We start from the raw sequence: 8463 nt of genomic DNA, 5'->3' as shown, positions 1-8463 counted from the left end.
GTGTAAATGACAAAACGTTATTATTATATAACCCATGTTCTCTATCCTTGAACCCTTATTATCTTATTAGACTGATTTCTAAATATTGATATTGTGTGCAATGTTATTGTCGATTTTTACCCAATGTTCCTATTGTGTCCCATTATTAGTAGTATGAATTAGTAGCACGATTTTACCCAGCGCAGCGGGTACCTGCAGCTAGTATATAATATGGTATATAATCTATAAGAATCTCCACCAAGATTTTCTGCTCTGTGACGCAGCACTAATGCCATATGAGGGTATCTGGACGAGCGGCACTCTTCTGGAGAATGGTCAGTGGGCGTGGTCATCTACGGGTGCACTAATGACCTTCGCGCCATGGCAAGATGGCCAACCCAGTGGACGTGGTGGGCACGCATGGCTGTGGCAGCAGCAAGGACTCAAAATGGATGACACACACGCCAGCAAAATGTTACACCCCGTGTGTGAGAGAGGTACTACCTATATATTGTCATACTTTGTACGATCGCTTATCCATTATAATTTTTATTCCAGTTATACATTTAAGGTACGCACACACACGCACACACACGTGCACGCGCACGCACACACACACACATTATATAAAGCCTAAGAAAAAAATATGTTTGTTTCCGCTAAAAAAATTGGACACCGTAGGCAGCCAAATTTTTTTTTATCAAATATTTTTTTTTTGCATTCTAAGTTAACAATAATTGTTTTATACTTAACAGCCCATATAATGACTTCAAAGTCAAATCAATGCATTCACCGATCGATATCACGTTGGGATTTTTTTTATTTAAAAAAAACATTTTTTAAATTACACAATTCTTTTTTTTGCCGATCACAATAAAAGGTTTCGACACGTCAGTTTAAAATGGACTCGGTCGGGTGAGCGGAAACAAACGTCTTTTTTTAGGCCTAAGTGGCTTCAATAGCATATAAACCCTTTCATACTCTTGATGGCATCCACAGCTCACTTTTACAATACCAATTAACGCACTGAAATAACAGATACAACACGAAAATAGGGCTAAACACAAGGATTTCCACACAGCAATTAAACAAACAAACAAATTAGTTAAAACATCATTCCCTAAACAATTTATAATATTAAAAAACTATATACAAAAGGCCCAAGCTTTTTATTTACATCACAGGAAACGGGTTTGTGCGCATTAAAAGAAAGATACGTACGCTAATATTAGCTGTACATTACATGAAGAATACACAAGCGCCTCACAGGGAGCATATAGGCGTGTACAACTTGCACGCATGCGCAGGAAGCATCGTAGAGGGATGCTGATTTTAAGAATGAATTGGTAAAACATGAATGTATTTAGTGTGGGCTTTGATTATTATTTTATTTAATGTTTACTACGTATTCCGAAAATGCATAGTGCAGAGAGTATACTACCAACAACTATGACGCAGTTTTCATACGATAGAGGAGGAAGAAATCAAAATATAAAAGATGAGATTACCAAGTTGTCTGTTTAATGGATTAAGCGGTTATTTGAACAGGATATTTAACCGATATCACGTTCAATAATAGTCAAACAGATCGTTCCCGAATACCGTGTGTATGTAGGATACGTGCTGTGTTCTGCTGCAATGGTGTGCAAACCGACTTGCCATTGATACAGCTATAGCATCCAACTCCTGGCTATCAACACAAACACAGCTGCTCTTCGTATTATTAGAAGCAGCGCAATCTAGTTTCATTTCCGCAGTCAAATTTAAAATTACTGAGCACACGCATAGGTGAGCACGTGGCAAGGTGCGTAAAAATTGACTGTGTTATGAGCCAGTCGTTAGCTGAGGACGCCGTTAGCTGAGTAAACTGCGTTGTTTCGGTCAGCGGACGTCACACGGTGAACTAAAGCTAAAATGAAAAACGTTCAATCATAAAACGAATGAAAGTGTCAATGGCACTGTAGCTCACCTTGGGTGTGATAGAAGAGGGAGGGGGGTATATAAAGCAGGAGTACATATGGGAGAACTCCCATTATATAGCATATCTCCCATTATATACTCTAATCTTGATAATGATATATGCGTAATTTTTGATGCGAAAATAAATGTTTCAGATCTGAAAGTCTGAAATCTGGGCGAGAGATGGCACTACGCCTAAATGATCGCCATTTTGGTTTTCGAATATCGCGCAAATAAAAACAATAAAATATTCCAGTCAAATTACTTTAACGAAGAATCTAAAACACAATATTACACGTGACGTAGGTATGATTGTAGAGTTGTTAACCAGTTAGACGAAATAAACATAATAGGACGTTGTCATCTCTCCCATAGGAGTAATAACTGTTTTGGGGCTAGCCTTACACATTCACATACCAAAATTTAACAAAATCGAATGAATCTAGATGGCCATTTTCATTTTTGCCAAAAAGTGGGCGTGGCTCGAAAGTAGGTCGACTGGCGTGCTCCAAAATAGGACGTTCAAATCTCTCCAATAGAAGTAACAACTGTATGCAATTTGAAACATGTGGGTCAAACGGTTCTTGAGTTATCGTTGACCGTAGGCAGACACTGAAATGCATAGTGAAATTGCCAAAATCTACCTCATTTGCATAATTAAAAAAATAATCAAAACCCCCTGTGATATATTTTAAGGCCAGCCCTTATTCATCCACATACCAAAAATGAGCAAAATCAGTTGAACCTGAACTGACTTATGGCCAATTCCATTTTTGCCAAAAAGTGGGCGAGGCTCGAAAGTAGGTCAACTGACGTGCTCCAAAATAGGACGTTCACATCTCTCCCATATGAGTAACAACTGTATGCAATTTGAAACATGTGGGTTAAACGGTTCTTGAGTTATCGTTGACCGTAGCCAAATGTTGACGAACGGACGGACGGACAGACGGACGGACGGACAGACGGACGGACAGACGTACAGACGTACAACACCACATGGCAATAGCTCATCTTGACGATGTCAAATGAACCTGATGTCATCAACCTGCCAATCTCCCTCACTCCCTCCTCCTCTATTCCCTCCTGTCTGTCTGTCTGCCTGCCTCTCTGCCTGTCTGCCTGCCTGCCTGCCTCCTACCTACTACCTATATCCGTACCTATAACGCATAATCTAACCCAACCGTTTCCAGTGTCGGTTTCTAGAGATGAAAGATCCTTGCTAGTCTCATCGTCATCATACTAATAATAAGCATACCGTACGAATGGCGTCGGTAGCAGGAGACGATGCGAGTGCTCCATAAGAGCGGCAGGAAGTAAAGATAATAATAGTACGTTCTCCACCATTGGGAATATGCCAATATCTAAGAGAAAGTGTGACGGCATCTGGCTGCTATACATAATATCAAGAGTAAGATTAATATAGGATATCTATATTATCTTCACTCCTGATAATATCACTGCTGAGAGCGTATTTTTTATGCCAAATCTATAGGCAGGCGGCGCTAGCTGACATTGCTGTTTCCACAGCGAGAACAGGCGTGGGCAAGAAGCACTGACTATTATCCACCGTGAACAGGTTGATGCTGTTGCATTTTCAGTACGCGCTTAATTTGTGTGTTTGGCCAGCAGTCAACAGAGAGGAGCTGACTGAGGCTGCTGCTTTTACAGCGAGATAATTTTCTAGAGATTCCTAGAATAGCTAGCAGTGCGAGACAGCGCGTGCTCCTAGAAACTGCTGCGGTTTTTGAGAGAGAGTGAGAGGTGCGCTGCTGCTTTATCAGGGAGTACAATGTGTAGGAATACGTACTACTTCTGTCACCAGAGAGTACAGGTGTTGACAATACATACTGCCTCACTCAGGGGAAGGTACAGGATAGTAAAGACAATGAGCACTACTGGCTTCATCAGGAGTACAGGTGTGAAGCCTATTGTTTCAATCAAGGGTACAGCGCCCAGGGGGTGCGACAATAAGTAACCTACCACTTATAATACTAAATAGAGCCAATATATGGGGCACCAAAACGTACACATTGCAAGCTGGAAATAAACATTTGGGAATAAAAGTATTGTGCGATGTATTCTTTGAATACACATTGAAGGTCAACATCAATACGATGGATTAGAACAGTCGCTATAGATTGGCTGCGCCGCGCACGCAATAGTGCCCGCACGCGATGTGTATCATAGTAGCCTGCAACGTTTCCATGGAATTTACCTATTTAGTATGTGATGCACTAATACTTCATGCAGGGGAGTCCAATTTTGAAGCTATTGTTTCATCAAGGAGTACAGGTGTGATACTATTGCTTAATGCAAAGGACTAGCATGTTGTGACAATAGTACTAGTGATTTCATTAGGAGTAAAGGTGGAAGCTAAATTAGTTTCATCAAGAGTACAGGTGTGAACTATTGCTTAATCGAGACTACAGTGTGGCAATAGTACTAAGTGCTTCATAAGGACTAGCAGGCGGTGCAATAGTAAACTAGCTGGCGTCATCAAGGACTACAGGGTGGCACATAGTACTAGTGGCTTCATCAGGACTACAGTGTGACATAGTACTAGTGCGTCATCAAGGACTACCAGGTGTCGCAATAGTACTAGTGCTTCATCAAGGACTACAGGTAGTGACATATAGTACTAGTGGGCTTCATCAGGGAGTACAGGTGGTGACAATAGTAGCTGTGCTTCCTCAAGGACGTAGCAGATGTGACAGTAGTACTCCTTGGCATGCTTTCCTCAAGGAGTACAGTGTGACAATAGTACTAGTCTTCCTCAGAAGTAGACAGCGTGTGACAATAGTACTAGTGCTTACTCAAAGGACGTACAGGTGTGACAGTCTACTAGTGCTTTCCATCAAGGTAGTACAGGTGTGGAGCAGTGAGTAGACTAGGCTTCATCAAGGAGTTACAGGTGTGACAGGAGTACTGGCGTTTCTCTCACGAGTACAGATATGACAGTTATGTCTCGTCAGTGAGTTCATGTACGACAGTGCTGCCTTATCAGTGTGTACATGTGTAAAGGTGCTGACCCACCATAAAGCATGGGGTATGGAAAGGACGCTTCCTCAGTGGTGGCTACAACTGCAATAGAATGTGATTATTGTCTGATTGCAGCTGAATGATGAAGAGATCAAAACAGCAAAGCTACTTTGAAAGAACTTATAGGATTTTCCCAGGATTTATCAGGATTTATTAGGATTTATTTAGGATTTTCCCAAACAACAATAATAATAATGTCTGCTGGCGTGTTTCCTCTCACTACATTAGGCACGCTTTAGTAAAATTAAATACTTCACTAGTCATGCAGTCCGTTTTCCAGTTGGTGACCAATAAACAATGAGCCAGAATTTGGAAACCGGCTTGTGCTGATACCATATTATGACAAAAATGGACTGCAAAAGACACGCACGTCCACGCACGTACACGCACGTACACGCGGGTACACGCCGGTACCAGACGCACGTGCACGCACAGTACTACGCGGGTAACAGAGCCGCACGTGCACTGCGGTACACGCACGATACACGCGGGCCACAGCGCACGTGCAAGCGGTGCAGCCGCACGTAGCAAACGGGTACAGCGCGTGCAACGCGGGTACATACGCACGGTACCGCACGTCACGCGGTACACGCACAGTACACGGCGGTACCCGCACGTACGCCCTTCCTTTTCTTTTTCCCATTTCCTATTCAGACTTTTAAAATAGGAAACGGATCAGAAACCCATTTCCCATTTCCTATTTAGACTTTAAAAATAGGAAATAGGTCAGAAACCCATTTCCTATTTGCAACGTCAAATGGGAAAACAAACTAACTAACGGTATGTACCGTGATTCTTTACCCGCAAACCTACAGCCTGTATATTTGTGCAAGCCGTACCCACAAGCTTCACACACACATCTTTTCTATCCACAGCTCTTGTACACACAGAATTCACCCTCGTCGAAAATATATCCGCAGATTTCATTCGCAAAGATGGTTTCATACCCACAAATTTCATATCCGCGTGTCGGATCCACAGGTTGCATGCCCACACATTCCACGTGCAGCGAGTTCCACCCACGGACTAAACATGCCCTACCGGGGAAGGTGTACTCAGCTACAGGCCCGCCACGCAGTGGCACGCGCGCAGCCTTAACTATATGGGCTGCACACCCGCTGGATTAACACCTATGGGTTTCACATTCAGAGTTCCCCGCTAAGATGCCTTATACGCAAGCGTCTGGCGCCTCCAGGGAGCTGCACTAAGCAGGCAGGCGCGCACAGGCGTTGCAGACGCGGTGGTAACTCCAACTGGTGGCAGAGGTGGCGTCGCAGCAGCTAGGCGCGCGGGGCAGCGAGCGAGCTGCCTTGCTGCGCTCCACACAGCTCTCGCTCTCGCAGACGCCGCGCGGCATCACTGGGCGGAGGATAGCGGTTCGTTAGCGCGCGCTGCTGCCGCGGCCTAGGGCAAAACCTCGGCGTGCTTATTGACTTGCGTCGCCAACAAATTTCTAACGTGTGTGTTGGGAGTTTCTGTGCAGACGAACGACAGACACGTGACCAGTGCTTTTTCATATGGAATCGTAGTTTTTGTTCTCGCCCGCACTGGCAGCGCTTTATCATGTCAACCATTCAACAAACAAGCTGGCCGCAACTTCTACGGTAAAAAGGATATTTGTTTTAAAGTGCACGAGATTTCAGTATAATATAGCCGTTTTCACTTCGCACGAGCACATTTTCTCGTGACGCACGTTGCAACGATATCGAAGGGCACATATAAAGCAATATATATTTTATATAGCACGGTAATATAAAGTGGCCTGCCGCGTTAGGAAAGATGCAGCACAAACGGCTGAACGCTGTATATTTTTGCACTAAGCCTTAGCCACGATCTGACGCTGTGGCCGTGTGCGTACGCGCCATATATATGTACCTTATCTTGACCGTATCTTCCATCGACGTGCCGTGGACGTGTAGTGTGTGCCGAATTCTCTTGCGTGTCATTACTACTAAAAGGATTTTGCTACATCCCAACGTCACATGCGAGCAATTACCCACAGGTGGTTATTGGCATGCTAGGTGATCGGGTCAAACCTACGATAATTGTTAGACATCTAGTGATCAAACGCCATACATAACAGAGTAGGCAGGATGGCAGCAGCATCATCTATAATCCCCTCGCTGTGCCCGAACCAGTATCTGAACTGAAAGTCCTACGGCTGGACCACCTCACATCTGTAAGACCAGGCATTAGTGTGAGCGAATCATAACTGAGGAGACTGACCCGCTAGATGGCAGCAGCAGCAGCAGCAGCACACAGAAGCACTGCGGACCAGACATCTCCCTAGAAATTCCGATGGCCGGGCACTATAGCCTGAACGTATCATAGGCGAGCGCGGCCCACCACAAGGTGGCAGCAGCTGTCACTACGATCGCCATGACGAATGCCACAGACGCGAGCACCGACGTGTCGCCGTTCGACCTCATTTGCAATGTGGAGGTGGGCGCGGCGGCCGTCGCGATGACGCGTTTCTACGTGTGCCGCGTCTGCCTGCCGATCGTGCTCGTCGCCGGCGGCGTCGGCAACCTGCTCAACCTCACCGTGCTGTGGGGCGCGGGCGACCGCGCGCTCGCAGGCGTCTCCTACGCGTACATGCGCTGGCTCGCCGTCGCCGACTTCTGCGAGATCATCCTGTGGGCGGGCTTCCTCGCGTCGCTGCACTGCGTGCCGACGACGCGGCGCGGCGTGCACCTCGCCCGCTACTACGCGCACGCCTACCTGCCGCTCTTCAACGCGCTCGCCTGCGCCAGCAACCACATCGTCATGGCGATGACGCTCGACCGCTACCTCGCGATCTGTCACCCGCTGCGCGCGCTGCGTCTGCGCACGCGCACCATCGCGCTCACCGTCGTCGCCGTCATCTACACGTACGCGTTCGCGCTGCACGCGCCGTTCGTCTTCGACTACTACGTGGCGCCGCGCGTCGACCCGGCGACCAACGCCACCTACTACAACGCCTTCTGGAACGCCGACGTGCACGCGCAGTTCTTCTACGGCCGCGTGTGGCCGTGGCTCGCCGAGACCGTCAACAAGTTTGTGCCGGTCGTCGCCGTCGTCGTGCTCAACTCGCTGATCCTGCGCGGACAACGGCGCGGACGCCGCCGCCGCCTCACGCTCACCAACAGCGCAGCCTCCGCCGCCGACGACCCCTGCCGGCGCTGGTCGATCGAGGAGCGCCACCTGACGGCGCTGCTCGTGTGCGTGTCGATCATCTTCGTCGTGTGCACGGTGCCGCAGGCGTTGCTCATCATCCTGACGCGCATGATCGCGCGCGAGCGCCTCGACGCCACCGTCGCCTTCCCGATCTTCCGCGACGTCGCCAACCTGCTGGAGGCGGTCAACTTCGCGGCAAACTTCTACATCTACAGCCTGACGAACGCCAGCTTCCGGCGCGCGTCCTGCCGCGTGCTGCGCTGCCGCCCCCGCGCCGCTGCAGCCACCGCCGCCGCCGCGCCGCTCAGGCTCAACACGCTCTCACAGGCG

The 8463-nt window shown here is 47.4% G+C and overlaps 1 protein-coding gene across 2 annotated transcripts in view; it reads right to left on the bottom strand.

Moving 5' to 3' along the window:
* LOC106813892 (DNA mismatch repair protein Msh6-like) overlaps positions 1-8463 on the bottom strand; it is a 61389-nt gene that overhangs the window by 18594 nt on the left and 34332 nt on the right. The window lies entirely within an intron of this gene.

This window comes from Priapulus caudatus, unplaced genomic scaffold (genome assembly GCF_000485595.1).
Source record: "Priapulus caudatus unplaced genomic scaffold, Priapulus_caudatus-5.0.1 Scaffold24, whole genome shotgun sequence".
Lineage (NCBI taxonomy): Eukaryota > Metazoa > Priapulida > Priapulimorpha > Priapulimorphida > Priapulidae > Priapulus > Priapulus caudatus.
The sequence above is the reverse complement of the archived record's forward strand: the minus strand, read 5'-3'. Positions and strand labels throughout refer to the sequence as shown.